Source organism: Talpa occidentalis, unplaced genomic scaffold (assembly GCF_014898055.3).
Source record: "Talpa occidentalis isolate TD23 unplaced genomic scaffold, MPIMG_talOcc4v2.1 talOcc4.9, whole genome shotgun sequence".
Taxonomy (NCBI): domain Eukaryota; kingdom Metazoa; phylum Chordata; class Mammalia; order Eulipotyphla; family Talpidae; genus Talpa; species Talpa occidentalis.
In genome coordinates this window covers 84,980,757-84,997,061 of record NW_023605305.1, presented here as the reverse complement: position 1 = coordinate 84,997,061, position 16,305 = coordinate 84,980,757, and the positions used below count along the sequence as shown (strand labels likewise).

General features: G+C 44.2%; 1 protein-coding gene across 3 annotated transcripts in view; it reads right to left on the bottom strand.

The window, feature by feature from the left end:
• Positions 1 to 16,305, bottom strand: part of ADRA1B (adrenoceptor alpha 1B) — a 514,351-nt gene that overhangs the window by 93,758 nt on the left and 404,288 nt on the right. Inside the window, exon 1 of one of the 3 annotated variants that reach the window (XM_037499990.2) lies at positions 7,876 to 7,927. The exons of the other annotated variants lie outside the window; for them this stretch is intronic. The gene's annotated coding sequence lies outside the window, so the exon portion shown is untranslated. Of the gene's footprint in view, positions 1 to 7,875; positions 7,928 to 16,305 lie in introns of those variants that run through there. 3 annotated transcript variants of the gene reach the window in all.

Sequence of the window (16,305 nt, the reverse complement as noted above, 5' to 3'; positions counted from 1 at the left end):
TTGTGGGCTTGGGTGATAAAGAGGTGAGAGACAGAGGGCAGGGGAGGGTGGATAGGCGAGTAAGGGGGATACTAAAAGACAAGGAACCTTTATCTTGTGGGATAAACCTTTTCTTCTTATGTATGATTTTACTGAAAGGGTCCCTGTTGCTTTCTCCACTGAGAACCACATTGTCAGAGCCCCTCCCCCACCTTCTCTTATCCAAGTATCACTGTGGTTCAGACTCCAAGAATGGGGGTGACCCACCCAACATCCATAAGCCTAGAAATTGGTTGAAACCTACCATCCTATGTGACTTCAGTAGTGCTATGGAGACACAAGTGTGGTTGAGGAACCAGCCTCCTCAGCCCCAATTAGCCCAGTAAGTGCTCAGTTCTTCCAAACAAAGTGAAAACATCCCTTGTGAATTGCAAGGACACTGTCTGTGGAAAGAGGTGGGACTACTCCTCTTCCCCTCTATGCTAAGGGCATTGCAGAAGGTGGGTAAGTCTAAACAGGGTCCTTGAGGGAAGGCAGGTGGCCGTGGACATTTTAGACCTTGGCTCACCTAGCTTCTGCAGACCTGGGGACACTGGTCCCCAAGGGCAATTCCAGGGTCTGGGGCCCTACATGACTCAGGCACTTTGCTTAATTTAAATCCGCAAGCTATAAAATTGGAAATCTTCATGTTCGCCTCTGTGACATCGAATTGTTGAAAGGTGTCAGAGAAGAGTTAACATGAACTTGGTGTAGAACCGCGTGTATATCCCAGCCATGTGCCTCGGTGACAGGAGAATGAGTCACCTCCAGCTCCAGGGATTGAGAAGAAATGTCAATGAAGCCATAAATAATAGGTGCTATAATGACACCTAAGAAGGTTAGGGACAGGAATTAGTTGGCAGGGGAGAAAACAGAATCCGGGGGTGGCTCACTGCTGTTCTGCAGAGCTTCTGCAGCTCATTGGCATCTGGGTGGAAAGCCAAGGAAATAGAACTTTTATTCATTTTTCTTAAAAAAAGTTTGAAATTAATTCTTTATTAATAAGTTTTTTTTTTTTAATTTTTCCATTGGTTGGATTTCTTTCATTTTTAAGGGGAAAATAATGAAGTGTTGGAAGGTGGGGTCCTTCTTTAGGGGCAGAGAGGTGGACTGAATGATTTCTGGAAGCCCTTTCAAGCTCCAGGCCTTTATCTCAGTACAGGGCCTGGTGGTCAGACACCAGTGACCTTGATAACTTCTCCAAGTACTCAGGGCTCTTCAGAAGGGCCATTCTACAGAACAGCAGGGCACAACCTTGGCTACTCAGGGTAGGCCCACCCTCCGAGGAGTGCCGACGGATATCAGGATGGGTTACAGTCCTATGGGGAGACTCCCTCAATGTCACAAGTGGTTCAAAAGACATTTCCTGCCCTCAGCATAACAAGAGGAGGTGAGGGTAAAGGCTGATGGTGGTGTCTGCAAAACTTCCCATCAAATACTTTCCTAGTGTTTCATTCTGAAGGGACCAGCAATGGCTATCAAGAAAATGACCAAATGCCCCACCATCTGATCATTTCTCTGTTGGTCTAAATGAACTAGAAAATCTCCAGGGAGGGCAGGATTAGCAGCCCGCAGACTAAGAGGAAGGGAGGAGACACCATCACTATCACATCCACACCTCCTCATCCCCAAGGATGTGTGCCTTGAGGGGTTTGGGCCATGATAACAGCTATGGTAACAATAAAGCTGGTTATAAGGTGGGGTCTCTAGAAGCAGATGTAGAGATTCTTTGGCATTAGAGAGATTTTGATGAGGACATGGAAAAGCAGATGTTAAAATATGTCCAGGTATATTGCACTTCATGGGCCCTGGAGAGTAAAGTAGGGGGAGGAAGGCTGTAGGGTGTCAGAGAGTGTCAGTGAGACAGAGGAAAGGGCCCTACAGTACAAGGCGATTAAACAGTCCAAGGTGGCCAGCATCATGACTCAGAGAGCCAGACCCTCAAAGACATTTGAAAGTAGTATTTCAAGCCTAGCCAAAGAGAGTATCAGGTCACTTCCATAGTTCTTTCTTGAATATTGTAGTGGGTTAAATCGTGACCCCTAAAAATAAAGTTCATGTTCTAGGTCCAGATGCCTATGAATGTGATCTTACTTGGAAGGGAAAGCCTATAATATGTTAATTAAATTAAGAATCTAAGACAAGATCATTGTAGATTAGAAGGAGCCCTAAATCCAGGAAGGGGATAGTGAGACACAGATACAGAGGGAAGATGGTCATGGGAAGACAGAGATTGGGGATGCGCTGCCACAAGCCAAGGAACGCAGGAGCCACAAGAAGCTAAAAGAGGGCCTTCCCTGGTGGCGCAGTGGTTGAGTGCTGGGCTGCGAAGCTGCCCACAGCCTCTGTAGTGCTGGTTCGATCCCCGGCCGCCGGTGAGGGTCCCACATGGCGCGCAGACCTCTCCTGCCACGCCTGCTGCTCCCCTCAGCAGTGTATTTTGTCCATTTGCCTGTTCTGTTCCCTGCTCTGGCTCTGGTGAATTCCCTCACCCTCCTGTGCTTCTGACTGTACGCAGTGCTTGTATAAAAAAAAAAAAGAAGCTGAAAGAGGCAAAGAATAAACTTCCTGCAGAGCCTCCAGAGGGAGTATGGTCTTGCCGGCACCTCGATTTTGAACTTATGGACTCCAGAACTGTGAGAGAATACATTTTGTTTCAAGGCACTCAGTTTGTGGAATTTATTATGGCAGCTTTAAGAAATAAATACAGACTCCCACTTTCAGCTCTATTGTGGCACTGTTAGTTCCTGAAACCCCATCTCTTTGCTGACCTCAGCTCTTTGCTGACCTCATTGTGTTGCAATGGACAACCATCATGTTTCTATTTAACACATGCAAGTTTAACTAATTGTCAAAAAATAAGAGACAACACTAACTGATAGATTGATAGCAAGGAATCAGGTTAATTGATAGATGGATTGATATCAGGATAGACCGTTCCACAAAGAGCAGGAGTAGTGAGCCAGTGGTTAAGCTCACTGGTAAGTGGGATTTTCCTGCCAAGGAGGATGCAGGTGGTACATGACAACTGCCCCTTCTCTCCTCTCCCATGGGCTCCAAGAGTGTGTGATCTCAGCATTTAAGAATTCATATTTTCCACACAACATGGCACCTCCATGTAAGCTTGCAAATTCATCTGAACTCAACTGAAGAGCAGTCACTGACTTCTGGAATAGAGGAAACACTGGTTATGCTGGATTTCCTGAGAGGTAGTCTCAGTATATTGATGTGCCAATCTGGTCCCTGCTGAAGATATTTTCAAGGATACTTCTGATTATCATCTAGTCATGACTGTTTTTGGCTTTGTGCATTGATTTTAGAACTCAAACACTGTAAAAGACTTAATTCCTTTGAATTCATTTTGCTTAGAATTCCCTGGCATGCTTCAATATGCCATCTTTCCCCAAAAACTCTTTCCACCTACTCATTTGTGTTGAAGTTCTAGTTTCCTCAACCTCAGTAATATTTTCCTCCATCTCCCCGATGTATCATTGCTTTTAGGAACTTGTGCATGTTTCAGCCTCCCTTAGATGACTTCCTTGAAATTGAGAGCAAAAAGAAGAATGGATGGATGGACTGATAAATGCATAGACTTATGAGTTTATAGATGTCAGAGAAAAATCAAATAGAAACTAATAACTCAGTTAAAGGGAAGCTGTCCATATCACACTGCCTAATGTTAGGCTTGATGCACACACTGGGACTCAGATTGACAGGTTGCTCCATTCCCTTGCAGATAGACAGCTTGCTTTCTCTCCTGACTTAAAATAAGGCCATACATTGGGGCCTCCCTTTAAAACACTGAGATGCACCTGATTGTAGTTCAGTTTCCTCAGTGGACTCTTCCTGGCATCTGACAATCTAAATGAGCCCCACCTCCTCTGCCCTAATGACTCTTAGCATCCTCATTCCCCCCTGCATAGCAATTGTCAGATTATGAAATTATGGTTGTATTTTTGTGACTGTTTAATATCTTTTATAGCCTTCCCATCTCCTGATTGACTTTAAACTCAAGAAAGGTAGGATTCATTTCTGTTTTTTTAATGTCGGTGATCTAAGGTCTAGTTCTGTACCTGCCACATCCTATTAACCAATGTCTCTTAATTGGCTGAGTTTGTTTGCCAGACACTGTGTTTTACATAATAATCTCCTTTCACCCTCACAGTAGTGCTATGAGCAGCAATGATTATTATTCCCATTTTATAGATGAGGAAACTGAGATATAGAGATGCTAACTTGTGTAAAACCTCAGAGATAAAAGGTGGCAGTATTGAGATTTAAACCAGCAATGCTGGACCCAAAGTCGAGGGTGCTCACTAACATCTGTTGGATAGATGCATGACTCATGATAAATACTACAGTGCACCATGGGACTGTGCGACTCAGAACTGAGAAGGCACTTATAGGTCTTCTGGGACCCCCTCCAAGTCCACATAGTGCAGCTCCTCTGAGCCTAATTCTCTAGATTCTTCTGAAACACTTCTGGCAGTGGGATTTCCTGACCTTTCCAATTGGACAACTCTAACTATTGGGACGCTCTTCCTTATATGAAACTGAAATCCACTTCCCTGGTACTTGAGCCTGTGGATGCTTTGCTCTACCCTCAATAGTTTAAAAGAAGTTGAGTCCTTCTCACACAGCTCTGATAAAAGAGTTTCCAATTCAGTGACAGCCTCTGTTCTAGCAATATCCCTAGCTATGGCCAAACCATAAGTGTATTGATATTTCTGTGAAATGGTAGTGTCCATATCTGAGCTCAAGACTCTCCAGGCAGGGTTAGTGTGGGGTGGAGTAGAATGTGATTATTCATCTCTGTGTCTGGATACAAGGCTTTTTCAGGCATGGTTAATGCAGGGTGGGTAGTGTGTGATTATTCATCTCTGTATCCTAGGGACTGATATCCAGTGAAATTGAGTGATAGGCAATAAAACCCTTTTAATTTTGTAGTTGAGAAGTTATAAAATACTCATGCATGCTTGATTTCTGTATAACATGCCATTTGAGCTGTGTTACCTCTTTAAGGTTTGAAGATATCAGAACTATAGGTAGTATGAAGTGTACCCTGGTCTTAGAAAATTGTGGGCTTGCTTAAGGTCAAGCTAGTATTAAAAACAAGTTTTCTTTTAAAATTGACACTTTCTGGAAACTTTAACTTTCTTATCACCATCTCCCATAAACCTTGTGTATTTCCCCACCTCTGGTTTTTTCAATATGCTAATTGTGGTCAGAATTGTATTGGCGATGAACTTCCTATGACTGGAGGTGTGTAAGCCAACTGCTAATGGAGTGAATTTTGGGCAGGGGTGCTGTCCTGTGCATGTTGTGTCTCTCCTATAAAACCTGTTTTATTCAGCCATCAGCTCTGATCTAGTTATTTGCATTCCTTTCATTGTTATAGTTAACCATGTGCCCAACCAAGCAGTTTACATGTTTTGCCTGTTTGGGGGCTTTATTTATTCTTTGCAATGATCTGATGAGATAGGTGTTTATAACACCACCATTTTACAGATGAGAATACTGAGGTTTAGAAATTGGCATTTTTCTAAGATTGCATGGGAAGGTTGTGTCAGAGCTTAGCTTATGAGTTCCTGCAAGACAGAAGCCATGATTTTTTTTTATTGTTTTTCATGCCTTGCATCATGTTTTCTACACAGTATTTATTTTGGTCCTATTGCTTACTGTTACAGACCCAAAAAACATCAGACCATACTGAGGGTAGGGAAAACATATGGTGCTAGAGAATCAAAGCTGCATGGGTTGCTGGGCATCCGACTGAAGTGAAAACAGTCCTTAAAGCAAGAAGAACCCTGAGGGGCTCTGTTAGGATAGGAATCCTCTGCACCTTACATCCTGTGGCCATAGGAAATACTGAAAACAATGGGTGCTTGTCTGGTCTAGTTTTAGTCTTGGGTGACTAAAGTCTTGGGTATTCTGCAAGAGGCAGAACATTTTTATTGTTTTTGTTTTTGTATTTGGTCTGAGACTTATTTCTAGGGAGAGATCCACATTAGTGGAGGGAAATCTCTTGGTAAGTCCACTTACTCTGGAAGCTGCCACCCCAGGTATATAGCTGAACTGGGACTGAGCAAAGAGGAAGAACAGATTTGTTGCTCTGAAAAGGGAGAAGAAAACATGGGGACAGGATGGGTGAGTGGGGGAGGTGTGGAACCAGCAAGGTGGTGGATCGGCGTGCCGGCTGCCCATGAGATAACTACTCCCTAGACCTTCAGCAAATTCCTGAAGGCTTAGCACATGTGGATTTTTGGTGGAAAATTTGGAAAGGACCATACCTTTGGACAGTGGGCTGGGATGGGGAGAGGGAGCCAAACAATCAGATTCTCAATACCAGGAAAAAGCAAGGATCTAGTTTGGTGAAAGGCCTTCTCACGCTATGGGTTCAAGGTAACGTCAGTGAGATCTCAAGAGTATGGATGGGGTGGGGGAGGGCAACCATTTGTCATTGGGTGACAGGCTACAAGTGGTCATGTGACTAATGTGAATGTAACTAACAGAGAGTAAATAGACATTTCCTCAGGACTGACCCAATGCTGGGCACTGTGTTTGGTTGGACATCATCTTGGGACTGATTGGGAGAAATTGTGACCTTGACCTAGGGGAGTGCTCCCCTCATTTGTTCTGTGGAGAATTCTTTCTCAGCTCTGTTGATACTCCCTGGCTTAGAAAGTGGTAAAACTAGATGGTTTCTCCAAAAGCCAGGACCTCAATCTGGGAGCTTCTTTTCCTCACTTTCTCTCATCAAAACTTGTCTATTTACAAAAAACTATAGGATTTCTTTGACTGTGTTCTGAACTTGGATGTGGGGGATCTAGGAGGAAATTTCTACCCCAGAACTTTTCAGCTGTTCGGCTTAGGGCAAAACATTTAACTTTTGGGAATTGTAACTCATTTTGCAATGACTTTTACTTGCCTGTCTCCACATGCCCTGTGAGTTGGGGGATCATTAACTTATCTATGTCTTAATTCCCAGCATTGTTCTTGGCAATCAGATAAGTTTGTTGTAGAAATGAATTAATGAATGGACACATACCAGTCCTTGCCACTTCTGTGAAACTCAAATGAGTTAATGAATATAAAAAAGGTTCAATCTCCCCACCCCATACTTTGCTTGTTTATCAGATAGCATTATACTGGCTGCCATATTAGAAAAAATGTCAATAAACCAAATTATTTAAGGTGCTAATGTTTGAGAGTTAACTGCATGGGTTACCTCTGTTGGAGGTGGCTTGTGTTTTTTCATATGGGTTTGGGATGAGTACTTATATTATGCCAAGGGAATTTAACCACCAAGGAATTATGGACATCAGTCATGGGCATATTGAAATAGGGATTTTTAGATGAAAAAGGGGCTTTCTTGGTTTCTTCAACCAGGAAATAAAATCTGCCAGCTTCCATCATCCCTGCAAATGCTTTGACCATAGCATCTTTTCTAAGACTTCTGGAAAAATTCAGGACAGTGTGACAAACTATATCTTTAACTCAGTCTCCAGTGGAAGGAAGGGCAACAGAAGCCTTGGAACAAATGACCAGGCCACATAGTGATGCGGATTTAGTGAGCAGACTCAGCAATCGGTGTGGGTGACACGAGGCGAGTTACGTCTTTCTTTGGGTTTCATGCAAAAACATCTCTCATTTCATGTTAAGTTGCATCTGCTTTGTGAAAATGATTTCCCCCCAAGAGCACCATGAATGATTTATGACTTTCAGACGCCGCATCCCACAAGATTATATAAGGCACCGAGAAAAACAAGCGATCGAGCCAAGCTTAACAAAAAAACCAAACATTTTCAACAAGTAGATGTCATCTTGATGTCAGTCAGATCACAGTTTCCTACTCACCAGAAGTGCTCCTTCATTCCAAAATGTACCCCATATCTCCGAGGCTCCCTTGATTTCCTGTCACTGCTGCCGGCACACTATCAACAAGTCAGTGTTTGGCCCCAGCAATGTCTGGGAACATCCCACTGCCCTGAATCCTCCCCTTCTCCCTGAAAGTGAACTTTGCAATTGGATTGCAGAAACAGCCTTTGTAGTTTGGTTAATGATTGGACAAAAACATCGATGGGAGTAATCTACCAAGCTTGTCATTTCTTCAGTCACAGACTAACAGAGCTTCAGTGTTTGCAGGGGGCTGCCACCACCTATGTCTACCTGATATTTGACAGAGACAGAAGTAAATGAAAAGTGAGTTGCAGAGATTTGCCCAGAGGCACACAGCAGATTAGCTCCAGCAGAGTGGTAGGCCTGATTCAATCTTGGGGTAGCCTGTGCACGTTTTCCAGGAAACTCTCATTTCCTTATTTAAAGGGAGGTGATAACATGGAATATCATTTCTCAACTACAGGAACTTGGTAGTCCAGCTGATGGAATTTCTGTTGCTGACTTCTTATTCTTGGAAGGTGGCAATGGCAAGAGAGGCAGAGGCTTGAGCGAGACTGGGAGGCTAGCAGGCTGGATGGGGTGAGGTCACCAGGGTGGTGAGAAGTGGCCAAGCCACATGGATAGGGTGTGTTTGAGGGTCTGGATCAGTGGGCTGTTTGATGTACCAGGCTTGAGGGGCAGATGTGAAATGGCAAAGAGAAGAGGAGACCAAGATCAGGCGTCCAGGAGTGACAGAGGACAAGGTGGTGGAGATGGGTGGTTAGGGAATGGGCTGTGATCCATGGTGGGCCACTGGATGTGGCAGAGCCAACGGTGGCATAAGGGAGTAGGACTAGGTGCTGTCAACCCAATTTTAAAGGCAAGGACTGAAAACCTGCTACTCTCGTTTGTAAGAGAAACAGTGACATCATAGTGTGCAGAGCCTGACTCCACATGTATAGAAATTGGTCTCCACAAGTGGAAAGGAGGGCACGGTGTAGGTTTCTGGTTGAGAGAACAGAACCAGGAGTCAGAAATCCTGAATTTGCCTTTTGGTTCTGCTTGTTACCAGCTGTGTGATTCCAGACAAGTCACTGAAGCCCCCTGTGCCTTAGATTTCTCAACAATAGATCAAACCTACTCATCATTTTGCTGCAAAGAGCTGAGCTAATTATATACGACACTTAACACAGGATCTGTCATATAGTAAATGTATTAAAATGAGAGGGTTTTTTTTTAAGAGTTTAAGGAAAACTGGATTTGAATTCCACTTCTGTTACTTATTAGCTGTGTATCCTTGTGTAGCTTTCAACCTCTCTGTGACTCAGTTTCCAATCTGTAGGATAGGGAACAACCCCCACCTTGTGAGGATGCTGTGATGATGAAATGAGGTGACCTAAAGGGCTCAGCCCATTGTACGCAAGAAAGGTAGTTCTAGGGACAGGAAACACCAGGATGAGGTGGAGGTATTGGGTGGTGGAGTCACAGAAGTGACTGGAATTGTAGAAGTGATAGGCAGGATGCTCATTAAAAGACTGACTGATTTTTCTTTTCCTAACTGTTAGGGTCTGTTATCTGAAAATAAAGATTGTGTTTACAGTGAGTCTACTATATTAAAAAAAAAAAGAGGGGCCTCCCTGGTGGCGCAAGGGGTTATGCACAGCACTGTGAAATTATCAGTAGCCTCCACAGCACAAGTTCAATCCCTGGCCGACCAGGGAGCTACCCACATGGCACAGCAGACCTCTCCTGTCTCGTCCGCTGCTCCCCTCAGTAGTTTATTTCAGTCAGTCTGCCTGTTCTGTTCCCCACTTTGTCTCTGGTGAATCCTCTCACCCTGCAGACCTCTGGCCTTGTATGCATAAATAAATATTTAAAAAAAAGAATGACCAGTGAACAGCAAAATTTAAATAAACAAAGATAAAGCCTACTGCTGGCTTCACAATGCTCCAGTGCTGATGATAAGTGGGTAAACCAGAGAAAGGCAAACTCAGGCTGCTGGTGACCAGCTGATATCAGCACCATCTCTGTCTCTCTTAGGTGGAAATCACTGTGGCCATTTTGGGCTAAGTAACTTCTTTCCAAATCATCTTATCAGACTTAGTCATTTGAGGGTGTCGACCTGACCAGCAAGCAGAGCTCTCCAGATTTTAGGTCAAGTGGTGTATAGAATTACAGAAGTATAGATGTGGAAATCATTTCAGCATTGCCACTAGGCAGGCTCTTGATGAGCCTCTCTCTGTCTTGGGCCACGGGAGGAGACAAGGACCCTCCAAGGAGGGGCTGCTGTGTATTCTCAATTGTTCCCAAGTGCCACTAGCTCCCCGTCACTTTTTTTCCCCTAAATAGAGGTAACATTGATTTACAACACTGTACATGACTTAGGGGATGAATGTTATCACACCCACCACCAAGGCACCCACAGACCCCACAGTGGGTGCTCCCCCGCACTGTGCTCCTCCCTCCCACCTTCCCCATCTGTAGTCTCAAATCTACAGTCAGATTTCTACGATTTGTTTTGTTTAGTGTTTTCTGGTCCTTTGTTTTTTGTTCCTCTATTTCCACATGTGAGTGAAATCATATGGCATTTGTCTTCCTTCTGACTTGTTTTGCTCAGTATCATCCCCTCCAGTTCTATCCATGTTGTTGTAAATGGAAAGATTTCATCTCTTATATAGCTGAGTAGTATTCTATTGTGACCACATCTTCTGAATCTACTCCCCTGTCCTTGGGCACTTAGGTTGTTTCCATAACTTGTCTACTGTAAGTGGTGCTGCAATGAACACAGGCGTGCATATGTCCCTTCACATTAGCTCATCACTTCTTATTTTGAACTCTGAACTGCCCTCCCCTCCATCTGGCAACCTCACCTTCTGCCAGGAGTGCAGTCTGTCCAACATGATGTTTATCCCATTTGGAAACTTTCTGAAAGTCAAAAAACAGGCTTTGAAGAAAAGTCCTATGCTTTCCCTCAGAAGGGAGATTCATTCATATAGTCATACAACCCTTCAACAAATATTGGAGAATTTATGTGCCAGGAAAGAGCTATAAAATTTCTAAAAAATTTAAAAAAGGGACAACAAAAGAAAACAAGAAAAGAAAAATCAGAGCCAAAGGAAAATAAAGGTAGATTTAGTATAGACAGAGAGGCACTAGACTAGGAATCAGGCAAAACTGTCACTTTAGTTCCAGATGGCTCATTAAATCATGGTGAGGTTTAAGGCAAGTCACTTCCTTGAGCCTCAAATTTTCATGAGTAGAAATGAAGAGTTCAAGCAGGTTGCACTGGTTGGAACAATCCATTGAAAATTTCATTTTGGAGAATAGACAGAGATGGAGAGTTAATTTCCATTGAGTTTCACACAAAACTGCTCCTTATTATACTATCATTTCTTTCCTCTTTGTGCTCAGAAGAGGGAAGGCCCAGGTCCTCCCAAGAGACTAAGGAAAAGGGATTTCCTCTTGCATCTAGAAAATCGTAGGTGGCCTTGACTGCCCACATGGTGTTCAAATTGATGTCCAGAAGGAAGGAGGGCAGGTGACTGAGTTGGGAGTCTTCAGCGTTGGTGGCAAGAGACCTAGTCTCAGAAGGATGGATGCCATCAGTGCATGGATCCCAACTCTGCCACAGGAAACCCAAAGGCTCTTAGAAGTCACCATTGAAATCTTTCCTTCCACATCTTATCTCTTCCTCTCTGTCCAAAACTGTGAGCTCATTTCAGTTTAGTGACCTCAAACTTGGCTTTCTAGCACAAACTTGACCTTTTAAATTCTTCAGGATTTTTGCTCCTGGCCAACGCTCAAGATGTGTTTGCTTGACATGCCTTCCCAGGAGAGAGGGGACCCCGTTCAGCACAAGCACATAGAGTCAGCCTGTCCATGATGACAGCCCTCTGGCAGCCATGGAAAGCGGACTCAGCAATGGTGACAATGAAGGTGCTGACATCGCCCTTGGCTGCTAATAACTGGTTCTGGAGCAAAGGGACGGGAACGACACAGACTTCATTGTTTGTATTCCCGGAGCTGCTCGAGGCCTCATGACTTTGCAGCAAATGCTTCTTCCTTCCCCTCAGTCTTGGGGAAGGAGCATCCCAGCCCTCAGCAGAGGAGACTCCTGCTGAGACTGGCCAATGTTTGGGCTGGTGGACACTCCACTGATCACCTTTCCTGGGTTGCTCTTGGCTTCTACACTACAAGGTGTCACCAGAGACACAATCTCAATTGTCCTGTCTGTGAAACAAGGTGCATGAGTTAAATTCTGGGTTCCCAGGTTTGTGTAAGGGGTTTGTTTTGTGTAAGGCAAGGGGATTTGGTCCTTAAACTGAACAACTCCACTTTATTTTTCTTTTACATCCAAAACTTTGTAAGATTTCCTTTGAAGAAAGCAACTTCCTTTGAAAAAATATTTTTTCAAATAAAGCCAGTAGAACAAATGCATTCATTTGTGCAGTTCTGTCACTGAGCACCAGCTGTATGCCAGGTGCTGCTGTAAGCATCGGGGAGTCCAGCTGTATCAGCAGCTGATGGGGCCCTCCCTGACCCACCAAGACATTTCCTTTCCTAGCTCATCAGCTTCTTACATCAGCGACTGCTTGAGGGCTGCCTTGTGCTGTAGTGGCATACCCAGCCCAATGGGTCAGGTAGAGTAGCCTCCATTCTCAGGGGGACCCTTTCATGCATGAGAGAAGGTAGACGATACCCTTCTAAGGCATGCTCTACTCTTCCCCCCACTGGGAATGTGACTCAATTACTCTTTAACATATCTTGTTTCGATTGCTTTCCCTGCCATCTTCTTCCCCAAACCCCTACAGGGGTTTCCTGGGGTCACCTCCCAAATGGACCACTTTACCCTTGAGTCTGTCACTGGGAAACAAGGGGTGAACCCCAACCCAAGCATGCACTGCAAAGTGCAGTGTCAGCTCTAGAATGGTTAGATCTAGAACTCTCTGTTTCTAGATCTTTTCAGTATTTACAAGTGAAACTCCACCTGCGTGCACGTGCGTACGTGCGTGCGTGCATGCGTGCATGCGTGTGTGTGTGTGTGTGTGTGTGTGTGTGTGTAGATCTAACCATTAGCTGGGGCCAGCTCCAAGGACATTGTTTCCCACTGAGTTTCATTGGGCCAAGGTTCTCCATGACACACAGATTGTTACCTTTGAGTGTCTCCTCCAGTCATCACCTTGATTCATGGTCCCTGATGATTAAGTTGTATGTTTCATCAGCTGGGGCAGCTGGTGTGAAAAGCTGGTATGCAGGAAACTTTGCTAAGTTGCAGGAGAATATGAAGGGTGTGTTGCCTGGCACACAAACAATTGGCCTATTTTTTCGAATAAAACGGGTCAATTTGCTTAAAGAAAACACAGCTTGGTGTTTCACACAATGAAGAAAAAACCCCAGGCTGGAGGAAGAGGTCCTCAACTTTCTCCAGGTAGCAAAGGCCATGGGGAGTCCAGACCTTCTTCATCACCCTGGTCCCTTTTTTTCCTTTTCCTTTTAATTTTAACAAACTTCTGGATTCAACAACCCAGACCCAAGTTAGCTAGGAAGGTTCTTTCTTTCCCTTGGCCCTCTGTCATTAAGATAATGAATTAGCAAGCGGCAGGGTGCCAGGACGGGGAGGGGGGCCCATTCAGAGGGAGATGCCCTGGAGCCTGTCTCTGTTTCCCTAAGTCCCAGCTCCAGCCAGCTACCATCAGGCCTCCAAGCCTTTCATTTCCTCCCAGACCCAGTAAGAAGCCCAGTTCAGCCACTAAAGAACAGAAAGTTCCCAGGCAGTAAGGGACTTGGTGGGTGTCACCAATTGAGACCCAGAATCTCCTGAGGGTCTGAACAGTCCTCTTGTAGAGCTCAGCTTAGTTTAACCCAGTTCTCAAAGGCTTCTGAGACCCAAATGCTAGGTCTACAGTGCCCTCTGGCTCCTTAGTGATCAGCTTAGTCTAACCCCTTATGTGATTGAGAAGGAAGGAGAGTCACCTTCATGTAAGTGATATAGCAAGGGCCAGAAACTGGCTCTCCTGCCATCTACCAGGCTCTGTTGGTCCAGACACAGGAAGGATAACTGTTAAGGAATCAGGGTATAAGGTCAGCACTTAGGAGAAGAATCAGGTGCAGTGGGATTTTCCTTGAGCATCCCTCAGAAGGACCTGCCCTGGTTGGAGACTGTTGGAGTCAAAACAGTCATTTTTCTCCAATTACTGGCCAGACCACAGCTACTTCTCAGATGACAGAACTGGCTTACATTGACGACAAGGTGCGTCTAGAGTCACTCTTGGTTTGCAGTGGAGATGACACTCCGAGAGATATGTGACTGTCAGATGGCATCGTCCTGCTCACCTTGGCGCACCCTGGGGGCCACCTGCACTATTAGAGCAGTTCTCTCTCTGGTTATTTTGTGTGCTTGCTTGTGTGAATTGGTCTAGCTGAACTTGTGTAAGTCACACTTGGCGGGAGGATGGGTACACTCTAGACTTGGCCAAGCATCACACTGGTGTGAACTTGGACTCCAGCTCTGCCCTGTCTTGTCATCTTGTGCTATTCACTTAATTCTCTCTGGGCCTCGTTCCCCATCTGTGCATAGGTGTCTGCAGATATTCAAATTTAAAAATGTGTGTGAAATGCTAGGCACAGAGCCTGGCTCTGATCAACGCCTGATAGCTGCGGCCATGATAACATGAAGGTGCTCCTGGGGGCTAGCATGGGACATACACATTCTATCCTAACTTGGAATTTCAAACAGTCTCTTTTCTCTTTCTCTTTACTTCCTCCCTACCTCTTCAAATATGACTTGGTTTGATCTACCAGTTTGCAAAATAGCAGCTATAGCAAGACACAATAAAAAGCAAAAGCTAAAGTCAACAGAAGGTAAAGGTTCTTGGGTTACATTGCAGATTGCAGGCACAAGGTTTATATTTCTACATTTATCTATGTCAATCCATTGGTCCATTAATCCATCAATCAATTATTTATTGGTCTATCTATTGAAATTCCCCATCTCCTTCGATGCGAGATAATATTTTTTTAGCCCATGCCTCAAGGGAGAAGGAGCATATTGGACTGAGTATAATGTCAATCTGGTTAAGGACAGAATAGTTGCATCGGGATATTAATTATCTAGTAATTAATAATTTTAGTTAGTTATTATGTCTGCTTAATAAAAATTTAGAGACATAAAATCCACTTCTGTATCTGTTACCTATTCACAAGGTATCCTTGGGCAAGTCACCTCACTGGGTCCCAGCTTTTCTATTTGGACAATGAAAAGATTGAATTACTTGTACTACAGAAGCAAAAACCTATACCAAGCATGAATATGAAAAAACAGATCAAAGTGGAGCCTATCTGGGTAAAGAGCTCAAGGTGGTCTAGGGCATCTCTAACTTGGGGCCCTCTCTGTCTCCCCAATATAGCCCTTGATGAGTCTTCAAGATACTTTTGAGTCTTCAAAACACAATAACTACTACTACTACTACTACTATTAGGTCCTAAATAATTTTAATTAATTGGTTTTGTCCAACTTTAACAATCTAGAATTCTTCAGACATTAGCAAGAAAGGGACTAGATCTGTGATGGAATCCTGAAGAGGCCACAGAAGTAGCCATGGAACCTACATTTTTTCTCTCTGATAGAAGCACTGTGTATCTTGCCTAGGTCATCCTATTCATCTCATTTAATCCTAACAATCTCTCTTGAGAGTAGCTACTATTATTATTCTTACTTTATAGTTGGGGAAACTGAGGCTTAGCTAGGTTAACTAAGTGGCCTGAGGTGACAGCTAGGATCTGAACCCAGTCTTTCTGTTCTAGAGCCCATGTTCTCAACCTAATTAGCTCTTGGCCATCTGCTGGGGTCAAGGAGAGAGATACTCTGCATGCTTGAGGGTGGCTGCTCTGGTTTATTATCTTGTTCACTACTTAAAACCACAGATTCTGCAATAGTTTAGAAGTGGTTGCCAGCTGTAATTTTTGTTAATGGAGCTATGTAAACTTGCATGGTATGAACATAAATAATTCACACCCTGAATGAGCTTGTTTGTCAGCACACCCTCTTCATCAACCTGGAAACACTGGAAGAAGTGTTACCCATGTTTCCTTGGAGATGGACAGTAGGATGAAGCTCAGAGATGACCCCATTGTCCTTGTAATGGAAGGGGAGGTTACTTTCTTTTTTGGCTGCTGTCTTCACTTTCTCCAGTCACTGGCCAAGTTCAGGAGCTCCTCCCCACTCAGTTATCCAATCAGCTAGGAGTCCACCTCCTGGCAGGCCAGGCACCTGTTAATCAGGATGACTCAAGCCAAAAGCTAAGCCAACAGCAGTCTTGACACGTTAGATGGTGCAGACAGCCTAAGAAATATGTTGGCTTTGCACTGTTCTTCTGACTCATCATCCTCTACGTGACTTGACTCTCTGTC